The sequence below is a fragment of the Hemiscyllium ocellatum genome, chromosome 7 (assembly GCF_020745735.1).
Source record: "Hemiscyllium ocellatum isolate sHemOce1 chromosome 7, sHemOce1.pat.X.cur, whole genome shotgun sequence".
Classification (NCBI taxonomy): domain Eukaryota; kingdom Metazoa; phylum Chordata; class Chondrichthyes; order Orectolobiformes; family Hemiscylliidae; genus Hemiscyllium; species Hemiscyllium ocellatum.
This window is the reverse complement of record NC_083407.1, coordinates 46,759,839-46,777,513: the sequence shown is the minus strand read 5'-3', so window position 1 is coordinate 46,777,513 and position 17,675 is coordinate 46,759,839. Positions and strand designations below refer to the sequence as shown.

General features: G+C 40.7%; 1 protein-coding gene across 3 annotated transcripts in view; it reads right to left on the bottom strand.

Annotated features, from left to right (window-relative positions):
* Nucleotides 1-17,675, bottom strand: part of znf148 (zinc finger protein 148) — a 61,190-nt gene that overhangs the window by 34,641 nt on the left and 8,874 nt on the right. For 2 of the 3 annotated variants that reach the window (XM_060827159.1, XM_060827158.1), the window contains 2 exons: nucleotides 7,937-8,004; nucleotides 4,125-4,229 (listed from right to left, as the gene is read on the bottom strand). The gene's annotated coding sequence lies outside the window, so the exon portion shown is untranslated. The remainder of the gene's footprint in view (nucleotides 1-4,124; nucleotides 4,230-7,936; nucleotides 8,005-17,675) is intronic. The other variant, XM_060827161.1, reaches the window with a different exon arrangement.

Sequence of the window (17,675 nt, the reverse complement as noted above, 5' to 3'; positions counted from 1 at the left end):
CATGAGCTCTAAGCTTGCTAATCAGTCTCCCATGGGGAATCTTGTCGAAGGCCTTACTGAAGTCCATTTAGATCACATCTACTGCCCTGCCCTCATCAATCTTCTTTGTTACTTCTTCAAAATACTCAATCAAGTTTGTGAGAAATGATTTCCCACGCACAAAGACATATTGACTATCCCGAATCAGTCCTTGCTTTTCCAAATACATGAACATCCTGTCCCTCAGGATTCCCTCCAACAACTTGCCCACCACCGAGGTCACGCTCACCGGTCTATAGTTCCCTGGCTTGTCTTTACCACCCTTCTTAAACAGTGGCAGCACGTTTGCCAACCTCCAGTCTTCCGGCACCTCACCTGTGACTATCGATGATACAAATATCTCAATAAGAGGCCCAGCAATCACTTCTCTAGCTTCTCAGGTACACCTGATCAGGTCCTGGGGATTTATCCACTTTTAACCATTTCAAGACATCCAGCACTTCCTCCTCTGTAATCTGGACATTTTGCAAGGTGTCACCATTTATTTCCCTACTGTCTATTTCTTCCATATCCTTTTCCACAGTAAATACTGATGCAAAATATTCATTTAGTATCTCCCCCATTTTCTGTTGCTCCACACAAAGGCTGCCTTGCTGATCTTTGAGGGGCACTATTCTCTCCCTAGTTACCCTTTTGTCCTTAATATATTTGTAAAAACCCTTTGGATTCTCCTTAATTCTATTTGCCAAAGCTATCTCATTTCCTTCTTAAGTATACTCCTACTTTCTTTATACTCTTCTAAGGATTCACTCGTTCGATCTTGTCTATACCTGACATATGCTTCCTTCCTTCTCTTAACCAAACCCTCAATTTCTTTAGTCATCCAGCATTCCCTATACCTATCAGCCTTCCCTTTCACCCTGACTGGAATATACTTTCTCTGGATTCGTGTTATCTTATTTCTGAAGGATTCCCATTTTCCAGCCGTCCCTTTACCTGCGAACATCTGCCTCCAATCAGCTTTCAAAAGTTCTTGCCTAATACTGTCAAAATTAGCCTTTCTCCAATTTAGGGCTTCAACTTTTAGGTCTGGTCTATCCTTTTCCATCACTATTTTAAAACGAATAGAATTATGGTCGCTGGCCCCAAAGTGCTCCCCCACTGACACCTCAGTCACCTGCCCTGCCTTACTTCCCAAGAGTAGGTCAAGTTTTGCAAGTTTTCTAGTAGGTACTTCCACATACTGACTCAGAAAATTGTCTTGTACACACTTAAGAAATTCCTCTCCATCTAAACTTTTAACACTATGGCAGTCCCAGTCGATGTTTGGAAAGTTAAAATCCCCCACCCTATTATTCTTACAGATAGCTGAGATCTCCTTACAAGTTTGTTTCTCAATTTCCCTCTGACTATTGGGGGGTCTACAATACAATCCCAATAAGGTGATCATCCCATTCTTATTTCTCAGTTCCACCCAAATAACTTCCCTGGATGTATTTCTGGGAATATCCTCCCTCAGCACAGCTGTAATGCTATCCCTTATCAAAAAAGCCACTCCTCCTCCTCTCTTGCCTCCCTTTCCATCCTTTCTGTAGCATTTGTATCCTGGAACATTAAGCTGTCAGTCCTGCCCATCTGAGCCATGTTTCTGTAATTGTTATGATATCACAGTCCCATGTTCCTAACCATGGCCTGAGTTCACCTGCCTTCCCTGTTAGGCCCCTTGCATTCAAATAAATGCAGTTTAATTTATTAGTCCTACCTTGTCCCTGCCTGCCTTGACTGTTTGACTCACTTCTGTTCTCAGCTGTACCCATCTCAGATCGAGCTCTTTCCCCACCATCTCCCTGGATCCCACCCCCCACCTTATTAGTTTAAATCCTCCCAAGCAGTTCTAGCAAATTTCCCTGCCAGTATATTAGTCCCCTTCCTATTTAGGTGCAATCCGTCCTTCTTGTACAAGTCACTTCTACCCCAAAAGAGATTCCAATGATCCAAAAATGTGAATCCTTCTCCCATACACCAGCTCCTTTTAAAATTCTACCTAACTCTCTGCAATCTCCCTTCAGAGTCTCAACCTTTTCCCTTCCAATGTCATTGGTTCCAATGTGGACAATGACCTCCTGCTGGCCCCTCTCCTCCGTGAGAACATTCTGCACCTTCTCTGAGGCATCCTTGATCCTGGTACCAGGGAAACAATGCACCATTCTGCTTTTTCTCTGCTAGCCACAGAAACGTCTGTCTGTACCTCTGACTACAGAATCCCCTCATACGATTGATCTCTTGGAAGCCGACATACCCCTCGTTGCATTTAGAGCCAGTCTCAATACCAGAAACTTGGTTGTTCGTGCTACATTCCCCTGAGAATCCATCACCCACTACATTTTCCAAAACAGCATACCTGTTTGAAATGGGTATATCCACAAAAGACCTACGTGCTGACCTCTCTTACCGTTCCTGGAGTTAACCCATCTATGTGAGTATATCTGAGACTTACCCCTTCCTATAATTGCCATCCACCACATACTGTTGCTGTTGCAAATTCGTCATCGCTTCTATCTGTCTCTCCAACTGATCCACTCGATCTGATAAGATTCGCATCCAACAGCATTTATGACAGATATAATCCGCAGTAACCCCTAAACTCTCTTAAACTCCCACATCTGACAAGAAGTACATATCACTGCAAAGGCCATTTTTGCTCCTTCACAATCTACGGACCCAGAAAATAACACCGTCTTATTCCTCTCCAAACGCTGCCCCAGGCTAAATTAATAGCTATGGTTTATATTTTAAGTTTAATCAAGAGACTTATCTCCAAAAACATATAATCAAGAAAGAATCCACTATACTCACTACTGCAGCCTTTCTCTTGGGACAGACTTAAAACAACAATTAACTTATATTGATTCTGTGCTGTGAACTTTGCTCAACAGTTCCTCCAAGATTAGTTGTGAATTTCACTGTTTGTTAATTTTCCCAGAGGCACTCCGAAGTCCAGCGATACACGAATTCAAACAGCAAAGGTGGTAACTGTGCAGGTTCTCTCTCTCTCTCTCCTGCACTGTCCTCACCATGTGCTTCCTTTGTCTGATCTTCACCCTTTTAAAACTGCTGTTGTTTTGACTTTTTTTTTACCAAGTTCCAAAACAATGCAACAGCAAATAAAACAGTAATTGCTGCTCCTTGAATTCAAGGAAATCACCTCCAACACCTAAAATACCTCAAAAAAAAAGAGCAGCTCTTACAGCCAGAAATTTTTCCCATCCTCCATCTTGGATTACCCAGAATTTGTAGCAAGGCAGAGAAAACTAATTTGGTGAATGATAGAAGACTCAGCAATTTCCAACTGCTCAATACAGCTCCAAAAAATAAAACTGTTAACTCTGTATTTGACCTTTTATAAACAAAATACAAGTTTCAGTTCTCAGGTGTTCAAAATTGCACTGGCCTTCTGCACAACATCGTTGAATTGTTGCACATTACGGAAGGTAAATGCAAAAGTCTGTACTTTTCAGTCCTATGGCTTATGCACTCAGGATTATTGTAAAACAGCAATCAGTATATATCTCAATCACAGCTACTGAGATTTCTTTAGAAAGAGCCTGTACCATGGATGCAAGTTTGCTCGCTGAGCTACACATCTTCTCAAAACTCGCTAGTCTGTACTATCTCCAGCTTGTCAGGCATGGAATCCAATAAAGAGTCCAAGCAAACACAGAGAATGATGGAGAAACTCAGTAAGTCTGGCAGCATCTGTGGACAGAAAAACAGAGTTAACGTTTTGAGTCTGGTATGATGCTGCTTCAGAACAAAGGCTTCTCCTGTAAGAGAGCCCCAAACAAGCGATGGATCCTGAACAGGGAACATTGAGCATAAAAACAAAACAAAAATTCTTTCGTTCCAAAACATAATTTTTCTCCTTTTCTCATGTCAAGTTCTTATTCAACTATCAACCATCATAGTTAATACCATAAGAGTTATTGATAACAATTTTAACAGAAGCACACAAAAACAACCAAAAATGTTTCAAGTATTCAAATCCGATAACTACTAAAAACAAACAAATATTTAGGTAGTCAGAAATTCCAAGTATCATATGTACAGCTACATTAACTGAACACAATGTTGCAATATTTTCTCACCTTTTTGCAAACCAAGTTAACACATTCTGAGATGTGTTACGTTACAGTGGGTTCCTAAAGCATCATCAGTTCTGTAAACCACAGCCCAAATGATCAATGAGTGCACTGCAGCCAGTGAAGAAAAACATTATTTGAAAACTTACACAATTTTCACAACGGTATTAACACAGAAATCAAAAAAAGCCAAAGTTCCTTTTAACCGTAAAAACTCAAATATAATACTTCAAAAATATTTGTTTTTAGCAAATTGTGTGCTCTATGCAAAATATCAGTGCTGATGTCTAAATCATGTTTTTTTTTCGCTTTGATGACCTCGCATTAGCATCCTTCCAATATAGAACGGATTTTTTAAAAAAGTCATGATTGCTCTAAGACCTCAGTGTAAAGGTGACAGTAACTTAATATCAGATTCCTGTCAAACTGCAAAGCCTAATAGTCTGAGAACACGAGGGAAACGCCCGTGCACGTGGCTTGGGATATAGAACAAAGAATAGTACAGCACAGAATAGGCCCTTCAGCCCACGATGTTGTGCCGACCACTGATCCTCATGTATGCACCCTCAAATTTCTGTGACCATATGTATGTCCAGGAGTCTCTTAAATGTCCCCAATGACCCTGCCTCCACAACTGCTGCTGGCAATGCATTCCAAGCTCTCACAACACTCTGTGTAAAGAACCCGCCTCTGACATCCCCTCTATACTTTCCTCCAACCAGCTTAAACCTATGACCCCTTGTGTTAGTCATTTCTGCCCTGGAAAATAGTCTCTAACTATAGACTCTATCTATGCCTCTCATTATCTTGTATACCTCAATTAGGTCCCCTCTCCTCCTCCTTTTCTCCAATGAAAGAAGTCCGAGCTCAGTCAACCTCTCCTCATAAGATAAGCCCTCCAGTCCAGGCAGCATCCTGGTAAGCCTCCTCTGAACCCCCTCCAAAGCAACCACATCGTTCCTATAATAGGGCGACCAGAACTGGACGCAGTATTCCAAGTGTGGTCTAACCAAAGTTTTATAGAGCTGCAACAAGATCTCACAACTCTTAAACTCAATCCCCCTGTTAATGAAAGCCAAAACACCACATGTTTTCTTCACAACCCTGTCCACTTGGGTGGCCATTTTAAGGGATCTATGTACCTGCACACCAAGATCCCTCTGTTCCTCCACACTGCCAAGAATCCTGTCCTTAATGCTGTACTCAGCTTTCAAATTCGACCTTCCAAAATGCATCACCTCACATTTATCCAGGTTGAACTCCATCTGCCACCTCTCTGCCCATCTCTGCATCTTGTCAATGTCCCGATGCAACCTACAACAGCCCTCTATACTGTCAACGACACCTCCAACCGTTGTGTCATCTGCAAACTTGCTGACCCAAACTTCAATTCCCATCCTCATCCAAGTCATTAATAAAAATTACAAACAGTAGAGGCCCAAGGACAGAGCCCTGTGGAACATCACTCACCACAGACTTCCAGGCAGAATATTTTCCTTCTACTACCACTCGCTGTCTTCTGTTGACCAGCCAATTCTGTATCCAGACAACTATGTTCCCCTGTATCCCATTCCTCCTGACCTTCTGAATGAGCCTACCATAGGGAACCTAATCAAATGCCTTGCTGAAGTCCATATAGACCACATCCACAGCTCGACCCTCATCAACTTTCTAGTCACATCCTCAAAGAGCTCGATAAGTTTGTGAGGCATGACCTACCCCTCACAAAGCCATGTTGACTGCATTTAATCAAGCCATGCTCTTCCAGATGGTCATAAATCCTATCCCTCAGAATCCTTTCTAACACCTTGCAGACGATAGATGTGAGACTTACTGGTCTGTAACTGCCGGAGATTTCCCTATTTCCTTTCTTGAAGACAGGAATTACATTTGCCTCTCTCCAGTCCTCAGGTACAACTCCAGTGGAGAGTGAAGATGAAAAGTGCAAGTGGCGAAGCAATTACATTTCCCTTTTCCCAAAGCAGCCGAGGACAAATCTGGTCCGGGCCTGGCGACTTGTCAATCTTAATGTTTGACAAAATTTTCAGCACATCAGCTTCCTCTATCTCTATCCATTTCAGCATGCACACCTGCCCTTCAAAGGTTTCATTCACAACAAAGTTCATTTCTTTCGTAAAGACAGAAGCAAAACTCATTTAGGGCTTCCCCTAACTCCTCAGACTCCACACACAAGTCCCCCATGCTATCCCAGATTGGCCCTACTCTTTCTTTGACCATTCTCTTATTCCTCACATAAGTTAAAATGCCTTTGTGTTCTCCCTAATCCGTTCTGTCAAGCCTTTCTTGTGCCCCCGCCTGGCTCTCCTCAGACCATTTTTAAGCTCCTTCCTCGCCTGCCTGTAATCCTGTAGAGCTGAGCTTGACACTAGTTTCCTCCACCTTATGTAAGCTACCTTTTTCCTTTTGACGAGAAGCTCCACCGCTCTCGTCATCCAAGGTTCCTTTATCTTACCACTTCTTGCCTGTCTCAGAGGGACATATTTATTCATCACTTGCAACAACAGTTCCTTAACCAGTCTCCACACGTCTATTGTGCCTTTACCTTGGAACAATTGCTCCCAATCCATGCTTCCTAACTCATGTCTAATCGCATCATAGTTTCCTCTTCCCCAATTAAATATCCTCCCATTTTGCCTAATCCTCTCCTTCTCCATAGCTATGTAGAATGTGAGGCAGTTGTGGTCACTATCACCAAAATGCTCTCCCACCACAAGATCTGATACCTGTCCTGGCCCGTTTCCGAGCACCAAGTCTAGTATGGCCTCTCCCCTCGTCGGCCTGTCAACGTACTGAGTTAGGAAACCCTCCTGAACACACCTTACAAAAACAGCACCATTCAAATCTTCTGCTCAAAGGAGGTTCCAATCAATATTGGGAAAGTTAAATTCACCCATTACAACAACCTTACTACGTCCACACTTTTCCAAAATCTGCCGAGCTATGCTTTCTTCCATCTCCCTTCTGCTATTGGAGGACTTGTAGTAAACCCCTAAAGAGGTGACTGCTCCCTTGCTATTCCTAATTTCCACCCATACTGACTCAGTAGGCAGATCTTCCTCAACAGTGGAAGCTTCTGTAGCTGTGATACCCTCTCTGGCTAAAGGCTAAAAGACAAAAAGGCTAAAAATGCTCAGCACATCAGGCAGCATTACACTGTTTAAATTTGATACCTTACTGTGTAGTCCCAGTGTGGTGCCATGTTGAACTTAAAGTTCACCATTTTCTCACCCTTGACCATCAGCAACTCCAATCCCTTCCCATCACTAAGTCTTCCTCCTACTCTTTATGTCTAGCCACTTCGCCCTTAAACCAAGGCTTTAACTTCAAACTTGGCCTGTGCATTCACCCTGGCTATCTTGCCTAAAACCAGTTTCTCCCTGCACTTTCGTCTTCTCATCGAGCAGCTCTCTCAACCAGCCTATTCCTTGATCAATTCAAATACTACACTAAAGATGATTTTCCAATACCAAGCCTGGAAAACTTGCATTTGTTTTAAAGCACTTATATGCTTCATAATGCAACAGCCAGCTGACATTAATCCCCTAGACTTATATCTGAAGAACAGCTATCTGGCCAAAGTGCCTAAGTCTGTCAGGAGGAGGTTGCATGTAGGGGGAAGAGGGCCAGTGCAGAATGGTGTCCACAGATAAAGGTAACCACTACTTGTTGAGTTTTAACATTTGAAAACATTCACATATGTATTGTAAAATAATTTGTAATTCATAACTTAAATAAAAAAGCATTCTTTCAATTTGCTAATTCATAGAAAATATTTAACAACACAAAATCTTGCATACCATTGTGATGTAATGTGAACTTTCTTCCATTGTGCCTCAGAACGATAATCAATCGAGTCTGTTCAGTCCTATCGGCATAACAGAGTAATCAGAAATTAGTCACTTGTGCCATTTCACGGTTTTCGAAAAGAATCTAAGAAACATTTGAATAATTTTATTTACACCAAATGGATGCTCCACAAGCTGTTAAAAATACTGGACATACTCAGCAGGTCAGGCAGCATCTGTGAAGAGGACTACTGACATGTTCTCTTTATCTTTTCACAGATGTTGCCTAATCTGCTGGGTTTTTCCAACATTTCACGTTTTTATTGATGAAAGGTAAAAGTGTTTTGCATTAGATGGCAATTGTGCAACATCATTACACATTAGTTTGCAATCATCTTCATTCCTCACTATTTGCACATTGTTCTGGCGTCTTTACATTTGAAATAATTACATGAAGGAATAAATGGCCATACTCCTAGGTTTTTCACATTGCTTAATTCATTGCTAAATTGTGACGTAGTGACCAGGGATAGACATGCTAGGTGGATGAGCTATGGGAAATGCAGGGGTAGGGTGGGGAGGGTCAGCGCAGAGTCAATGGGCAGAATTACCTCTTTATGAACTGTAGTGATTCTATGATTCTAATTATTAAGTAATTCAATATTTTAAACTGGTGATATTTGAATTCAAAGAAAAGCTGCTTTAATGGACCATGTAACCACTGTCAATTGTTGTAAAACAAGAATCTAGTTCACCAATATCCTTAGCCAATGACGCCAACATCCCATGATTGAATAAAAAGGATTCATAAAGCAATTAAAAGCTCATATTCCAAAATGAAGCATACAAATTGCCGCTGTCAGGTCATCTTTCTGCCTTTGAAATTAATTATATCAATATTGGATCAGCTGGAAATTTGTATGAAGGAGGATACTTAACTCTATTTGTAGTTCTTAAAATGCTACCTCCCGGTGGAAAATGTAGAGTGAGGGAAGCTGTTTGTGAGGCAAAAGGAGGATAAGTCAGGAAGTGATGAGCATGTCTGACAACCTTAAACAGTGAAGGGATATGCTACGTTAGACTGGTAAACATGCTGATGTTGCTCTGAATGAGATATTGTAAACACTTCCCTCTGACAAGCATGGATTCCAACTGTTGTATCTCCTCAACTATACTTGGACAGGAAGTCTGTGCTATTGATGTCATTGATGTGTGCCTGGAACCGGAGTTCTGCACTCACTGCACCCACAGATATATAAGTGGTGCCACTGGTGGTTATACTTCTAAGGAGTGCTTGCTCCATACATGTATTTTCCACTCTAGTTGCCAGTGCTCGGTATTCTAGCCTTCACTCCACTCACCAGCCCGCTTGGGGAACAGTGATGGAGCAGGGTAGCGAGCTGAAGGTAGGCAGCAAGGAGTTGGAAATTGGGATGGACAAGTGAGGCTGTGAATATTGCAACCCCAAAATTTAAACAGTATTGATTCAAAACAACTGAAAATACCTCCTTATATCAGTTATATTCTCTGATACAAGAAGCTACCTACTTTGTCGCTGGCAGTGAAGTCAAAGGTACACAACTACATGGACAATTAGTGTGGTCCCTCTTCCCAACACTTCCTCACTCTGCAGCCTGTTCTATCCAACAGCTTCCAGCAACAGCTAGGGTCCCATGACCAGAATGACTGAAACCAGCTGCAAATCATTATAATCAGTGAAGATTTGGGCTCCACCGCTCAAACTCAATGACCTGAACCCATCTGTTAAACCCATGGCATCTTTGGTGTCTCCTCCATCTACCTGCTCAATCCCACAGCAGCACCAAGCACAAACAGTGGGGTGAATGATTGCTGCTAGGTGTGGGCTGGCGTGAAGCTGAGTGACAGAGATGGAGGTCTGGCTCTGGCTGCAAAGGGCTTCCCCATTCTGCAGTTTGTGGTTTGCCTTTCTGGACAGCCCAGAACTTGGGAATCGCCATGAAGCATAGAAGATCAAGGTCCAGCATGGAAACAAAATTGGAAAACATTTCCTACAGCAAAGTCAGAATGGGGTAGAAACTTCTCATCACTTTTAGAGTTAATGAAATCCATACTGGATGGCAGGCCATTAAATAGTGCAGACAAGAAATGAGATTACTCCAAATATTTAGCAATGAATAGGTGAAAATTAGTTTGACAAATAAGGTTGCTGCAGGTTACCACCAGGAGATTTAGTGTTAAATTTGAAACCCGAGACAGTCTTATTTTCCCCCTCACAATAAAGAAAGCAGTTATGGCAAAAATATGAGATCCATCCACAAAAATTATCATGAACATTCATCCTGCACTGAGAGCTAATAAGATAAAAAGCTAAAATACTCACCTGAAATTTAACCTTACATATAAAAAATTCAGCAAAATGTATTTGTGGGCAATTGCAAGGTTGCAGGTGTATCTCAAGGCTGCTTGGGGGATTTACATTTACAGGGCTGAATTTACAAATGAAAGTGTGCAAGGTCACATTAGTAAAACAATTTTGATCATTACTGAACACAACTGCTTAGACAAGTTATTGTGCCTCACAGTTCGACTTAAGTCATGATAGATTACTTAATAAGGGGCTTTCAAACAAAAATGAGGTTTTAACTATTAATACAGGAATAGTGACTATCCAGAAAGTTTGTGGACACTTGGTCAAATGTAAAACTCAAGATATAAACTCACACTGTCATGGAATCTACTCCAGTATTGAAGTTATTACTTCCAAGAAATTCTTCTTGATTCCAAAAGCAGCCAAATGAAATATTTGGGATATCAATCCAGCATTAACTGTACATTCCACAATACCACTGAAACACCCATCTTAATACAGTAGGCATTGCCTACCCCTCACATTAATTACAAATTCAAGCAACCGAAGCCCCATTTACATATGTTAAGCAAGCATCCCTGTGCAAAACCAAAGAGTGCTAGACTATCACAATTTCAGGTCAATGTGAAAGATGCTTTGGTCATAAAATATAAACACCAAACACCACAATGTCCTCCTGTCTGAGCCAGCATTTCCTGTTCAGTGATAACTATTCCAATACACAGTTACTATTTTTCACTCCATCATTGTTTGAGGGACATAAAAGACACAGAACAGCCTGCAGTGGAAATGTCAATATACCTTACCATATTTTCACCACCCAAATAAGTTATTATATTAATGCAGTTGTTTTCTCCACACTCCACAAAATAGACAGTGCTATATTCAGGATAAAGAGAAAGGAATGAAACTGTTTGAACATTAAAGCAAAGACACATAGTGAGGATGTGGACTGATGCTCCATGTATTAGAGACCCTTTGTCGGAGCAGAGCAGTGAATGAAGACAAACGCAGACTCACTCACGCTCTCTCAGAGATTGGTGTTTTCATTATGCCTTACTTGTATTTCATGTTTAATATGTCAAATCTGTGGATTTTTTTTCAATGTTTTTGTTGTATATGGAACTTTTCACCCCTCCTTATTCTCTTATGCCTGCATCATTTTACTGCTAATCCATTTTAATGACAATGATCTTTTGTCTAGTTATACAGTTTACATAAACATGTTAAGCCTCTGTCTTCAACAATTAATTACATTGGCATGCCACCCCCTCCTCTCTTCCCCTCATTGACTAAAATACCATTTTCTCTCAGCCTTCAGTTGAAAGGCTGCACATCCAATTATCAGACCTTCCCCCTCCACTTAAGGAATACTGATAAACCTATAAATTTCTGACATTTTCTAGATTTTGTTCTTGCCTACCATTACAAATTACAAAACAAAGTAGTTAAGCCCAAATTATTCACATAAAATGTTTCAAGACAGATTCTATTAAAAGCTCATTATTTTGGAGTTAAAATTAGAGACAGCTAGTGTCATATTCTCAAGATTGCTACCAAGTGCCATAAGGTAACATTCCAAAGTCAGGTTGGAAAGATTTTACTAATTTGTCATGATACAGATATCAATTGTCTCAGAAAATCATTCTTTTCTCCACCATTAGAAAGTTTTCCATTTTTATTTCCCAATCTCAGGTTGTTAAGATGCTTTGCAACTAGTTTTGAACTACAGTTTATTAATAAATATCCCAGCGATGGAAGCATAGCAATACTTCAATAAAAAGTTAAGAAGAGTAAGACACAAATATAAATGTGACACGAATACAATAATCATCATTATGGTCCAGTTATGATATACAAGTAATCCATTCACACATTTTAAAGAGGTATTATTATGATTTTATTTTAGAAGTATCAAGTTAATAATGGAGACAGCACTTTAGATGCACTGGGACCCTTTTTATACAGTGCTCAAATGGAATACCAAACATCATTAAAAAGACCTTAGAAATCTCATAGAAATCCCACCATTCAGATTGTCAGTATTACTCATCAGCCAGAGTTTACTGCACTTGTATTTCATTTAGCTGTGTTGTTTTTAATCAGAACATCTTTATTACCAATTCGACTAGCTCACAAAAGGATGGGACAATAGGGTAGATAAATATATTACAACTGGTAACTCAAAAGTATCATGGCCTGCTTATGCAATAATTAATAACTGGTTGTTTCTTCTCCCTTGCCATTAGCACAATGAACCTATTCCTGTCCTCATTTGACACTTACTCTGCAGTTGAGTTTAACATCTAATAACAGGCAGCCAATGTTTCATCTAAGGTAAGCATAACGTGAGAGGGATCCTACAGACTGCTTAGAAGATAATGTGCATTGAGGTGAACAGGTTGTGCACAAAAATCAAAAAATTTTGAAGAAACACTGGTGGAAGTTTTGATATTTGTCAGCCTTTATCCAAGGGTATGTATGGACTTCATCAGTGCAGAGACTGGTTCTGGATGTAGGTTTGTTTGCTGAGCTGGAAGGATCATTTCATCACCCTACTAGGTAACATCTTCAGTGGACGTCTGGGCGAAGCACTGCTGATAATTCCTGCTTTCTATTTATATGTTTGGGTTTCTTTGGGTTGGTGATGTCATTTTCTGTGGTGATGTTGTTTCATTTCCTGTTCTTTTTCTCAGGGGGTGTTAGATGGGGTCTAACTTGATGTGTTTGTTGATGGAGTTCCGGTTGGAATGCCATGCTTCTCGGAATTCTCGTGTGTGTCTCTGTTTGGCTTGTCCTAGGATGGATGTGTTGTCCCAGTCAAAGTGGTGTCCTTCCTTATCTGTATGTAAGGAAACGAGTGAGAGAGGGTCATGTCATTTTGTGGCTAGTTGATGTTCATGTATCCTGGTGGCTAGTTTTCTGCCTGTTTGTCACAGTTCTTGCAAGGTATTTTGTAAATGACATTAGTTTCTGTTTGTTGTCTGTATAAGGTCTTTCAAGTTCATTAGCTGCTGTTTTAGTGTATTGATGGGTTTGTGGGATACCATGATGCCAAGGGGTCTGAGTAGTCTGGCAGTAATTTCCGAGATGTCTCTGATATAGGGGAGTAGCTGGGGTTTCTGGACGTGTTTTGTCTGCTTGTTTGGGTTTGTTGTTGAGAAATCGGCGGACTGTGTTCATTGAGTACACATTCTTTTTGAATACACCACAGAAGTGATTTTCCTCTGCTCTGCATAGTTCCTCTGTGCTGCAGTGTGTGTGTTGCCTCGTTGAAATAATGTTCTGATGCAGTTTTGTTTGTGGATGTTGGGATGATTGCTTCTGTAGTTCGATATTTTGTACATACATGTTGTTTGGGTCCGTGAATGACCCCTTTGTCATCACTAAATGAAGCAAATTAGAGGAAACTTCAAGACCATCAATAATATCCTTACTGGCATAAAATTCACTAAAGAGGAGGAAATGAACAATAAACTGCCATTCCTAGATGTCATAGTAGAGCGACAGCCAATGGGGAACTTCAAACCAGCATCGACAGGAAAACACCACAGGAAATGATGTCACAATAGGAAATGATATCACCAACCCAAAGAAACCCAAACATATAAACAGAAAGCAGGAATTATCAGCACTGCTTCTCCTGGAGGTCCACTGGAGATGTTACATGTAGGTTGACAAAACATCTGGAAATGAACCTTCCAGCGCAGTGAGCAAACTTACAGCCAAAACCTCAATCTGAGCTACAAATCTTCTCAAAACTCGCTAAGAGATTGGTTATTGCGAACCATCCCAAGATTTTGCTGATTCGCATCACACTGGGGAATTACCCACGAAGATACCAGGAAAGCTTTATGATCAGAGACAGAGTTGGGAAAAGGAAGGGTTGTGCCTTCTGCTCATTATTCCAGGTAAATTACAAAAGAAAGTGCCTTGAATATATTTAAATTCATTCAGTGAGCTAGTAATTTGGTGATTATTGTGTTGGCTTTCATTTTAATTCCTTTGTTTTTTTAACAAATGCTAAAATACAAAAGTCCATAGTTATATCTTTGCCAGCAATTTGAAATCCAATGCAGACAGAAGAATGCAATAACAACATCTTAGGGGTTACTAATTACCAGAAACAGAACTGGATTACCAATATAAATACTGTAGTTACAGGAGCAGGTGAGAGGCTAGGAATCTTGTAGCAAATAACTCACTCCTGACTTTCCAGTGAAAGCGCAACCCTATACAGCAACTCTTTTGGGGCAACATGGTGGCTCAGTGGTTAGCACTGCTACCTCACAGCGCAAGAAGCCCGAGTTCGATTCCTGCCTTGGGCAACTATCTGCATGGCGTTTGCACATACTCCCTGTCTCTGGGTGGGTTTCTTCCAGATACTCTGGTTTCTTCCCACAGTCCAAAGATTAGTAGGTCAGGTGAATTGGCCATGCTGTATTGTCCATACTGTCCAAGGATGAGTAGGTTAGGTGCATCATTCAGGGGAAATGTAGAGTAATAGAGTAGGGGAGTGGGTGGGATACCCTTCGGAGGGTCAATGTGGACTTGTTGGGCCAAATGGCCTGTTTCCACACTGTAGGGATTCGATCCAAGAAAGTGATAGCAGGAGTAGGCCATTCAGCCCCTCAAGACATCCATGCCATCCATGAGATCATGGCTGATCTGCTACAGGTCTCAACTCTGCTTTTATATCAACTGCTCATTACCTTCAACATCTTCATGTTTCAAAAAGCCATCCACATTTTTAAATACTTCAACAGACCCAGCCTTCACAGCAGAATTTGAGACCCTCTGGGAGAAAAAAAATTCACATCTCAGCTTTAAATAAATGCCCAATATTCTGCAACTACGTCTGCTACTTCAAGGTTCCCCATGAGTGGGGACATCTTCTCAACAGCCATTCTGTCAAAAACCCTCAGAATCCTGCAAGTTTCAATATGATCAGCCCTCATTCTTCTAAACACTAATGAATAGAGTTCCTGTTTAGCCATTCTTTAGTCAACTCCTTCATCATAAGAATAAGCTTTGTGAATATCTTTTGAACTGTCTACAATACCAATACAGTCAGTTCTTCATAACTGTTCTTGTGATGGGTGTGTTCTTGTGCAACCCTGTTATAGAAAAAATGTGCTTTAGAAACAATGCTTAAAGTGTTGGTGCCACAATCACATTACAGCCAACACACATTTTAAAAGTTTGCACTGTAGAAACAGTGCCCCACAATTTGTCAATCGCATTACAGTAAATTTGTGTTGATGAAACCCAAGTTATAACAGATTGACCTGTCTATTCTAAAATCAGATGCCCCCTCACCAACAGCCTGTGCAGCTGTAACAAGGCTTCATTATTTTTAAACTCCAATTCCCTAACAATAAAAAGCTAAAATTGCACTTTAATTACTTGATACACCTGTACCCTAACATTTTGTGTTTCATGCACAAGAACACCCAGATCTCTATGTGCTGCACCTTTTTGGAGTATCTCTCCATTTAAATAATAGTCTGCCTTTAGATTCTTCCTACCAAAGTTCATGTCCTCGCAATTTCCTACATTAAACTCTATCATGTTTTTGCCAACTCGCTCAACCTATCTATATCCCATTGTAGAGATCTTATATGTCTTCATCACAACATGCATGCCTTCCCACCTATTTTGCTATTACCAGAATAACAGGATACATTACACATACTGTCATGCTCCAAGTCATTAACATAGGTGATAAAAAGGACAGACTCTTGTAGCACTTCCAGTCTTTTCAATCTGAAAAAGACTCATAATCCTGACTCGGTGTGTTAACCAATTCCCAATCCATATTAATACATTATCCCTGTCTTGTGAAATAATCTTTTGTAAGATACCTTTTCAAATGCGTACTGGAATTCCAAACACATTACATCCATCAGTTCCCCTCTGCTTGTTATATCCACAAAAAACTCTACTAAATTTATCGAACATGACTTTCCCTTCATTAAACCATACTGACTCCGTTGAATTGCGCTAAGTTTTGTTAAATGTCCTGCTAACTTTTCCATACCAATGGGCTTCAGCATTTTGTCAGCGACAAAAGTTAGGCTAACTGGCCTAGTTTCCTGATTTCTGACTCCCTCCCTTCTTGAACAGGGCTGTTACACTATTACACTTCCGATTCTCTGGAATCCTCAAAGAGTTCTGGAATATTTCAACCAATGTCTCCAATAGCAGTCATATACTTTGTCCTTCGTGATTAAGTACTCCCCACTCGCCTGAATGAGTGTTCCAAAAATACTCAAGAAGCTTGACAGCTTCCAGGACAAAGCAGCTCATTTGATTGATCATCCACAAAAATTCATTTCCTCCTCCACCAATATACAATAGCAGCAGTATGTACCAACTACAGGATGAAGTGCAGGAAGCAGAAGGTATATTCATCAGTACTTTCTTTTCCAACACTAATACAAGGAATGAAACCGAATGAACCACTTCTTTTGCAATTTATGTTCTGGCTACTTCATAATAAGAAGAATGTTTTTTTTTTGCTTACTTTTGATAAGCACATCTCTTAACTACAAAATCTCCATAACTCGAAATAAAACCGCTACATTTGTCACTACGTGCTTTAACTTCATAGCAATATTATCGTATGTATTCACTTTCCATTCACACAACATTTTCAGATCAATTCTTAACTGCAAAAGAACCAGCTCTTTCTCAATTTATTCAAACATAAATTGAATTGGGCGGCACGGTGGCTAAGTGGTTAGCACTTCTACCTCACAGTGCCAGGGACCTGGGTTTGATTCCAGCCTTAGGCGACCATCTGTGTGGAGATTGCACATTCTCCCCGTGTCTGCGTGGGTTTCCTCGGGTGCTCCGGGTTCCTCCCACAATCCAAAGATGTGCAGGTCAGATGATTTGGCCATGCTAAATTGCCCACAGTGTTAGGTGCATTAGTCAGGGGTGAGTGTAGGGTTAGGGGAGTGGGTCTGGGTGGATTGCTCTTCGGAGGGTCAATGTGGACTTATTGGGCCGAAGGACCTGTTCCCATACTGCAGGGAATCTAATCTAATCATCAGCTTTGCAGTTCTTAGTTTACTTAATTCATATTTAGTAAGTAAACATAACGTCCAAAATTGAGATAAGAGAAAAAGGTATTTTAGATGAAGAGGTCATGTCTTCCACATGGGCAATTACAAAGGTTCCAAATAATTTTTCGACGTGGAACTATCACTGGGCAAACAGCATTTATGGCAGTCAGCACAAGTGATAAGGTCACCCTAACAAAAAGAACCATACAAACTTCAGCATTACAGACCACCTCTCTTGGGAAAACACGGCAACCACAGGCCCATATGCAAGAAAGAAATTTGGTTCAGCAAAATAAACAGCATCTACACCAAACGTGCAAAATCCAATATG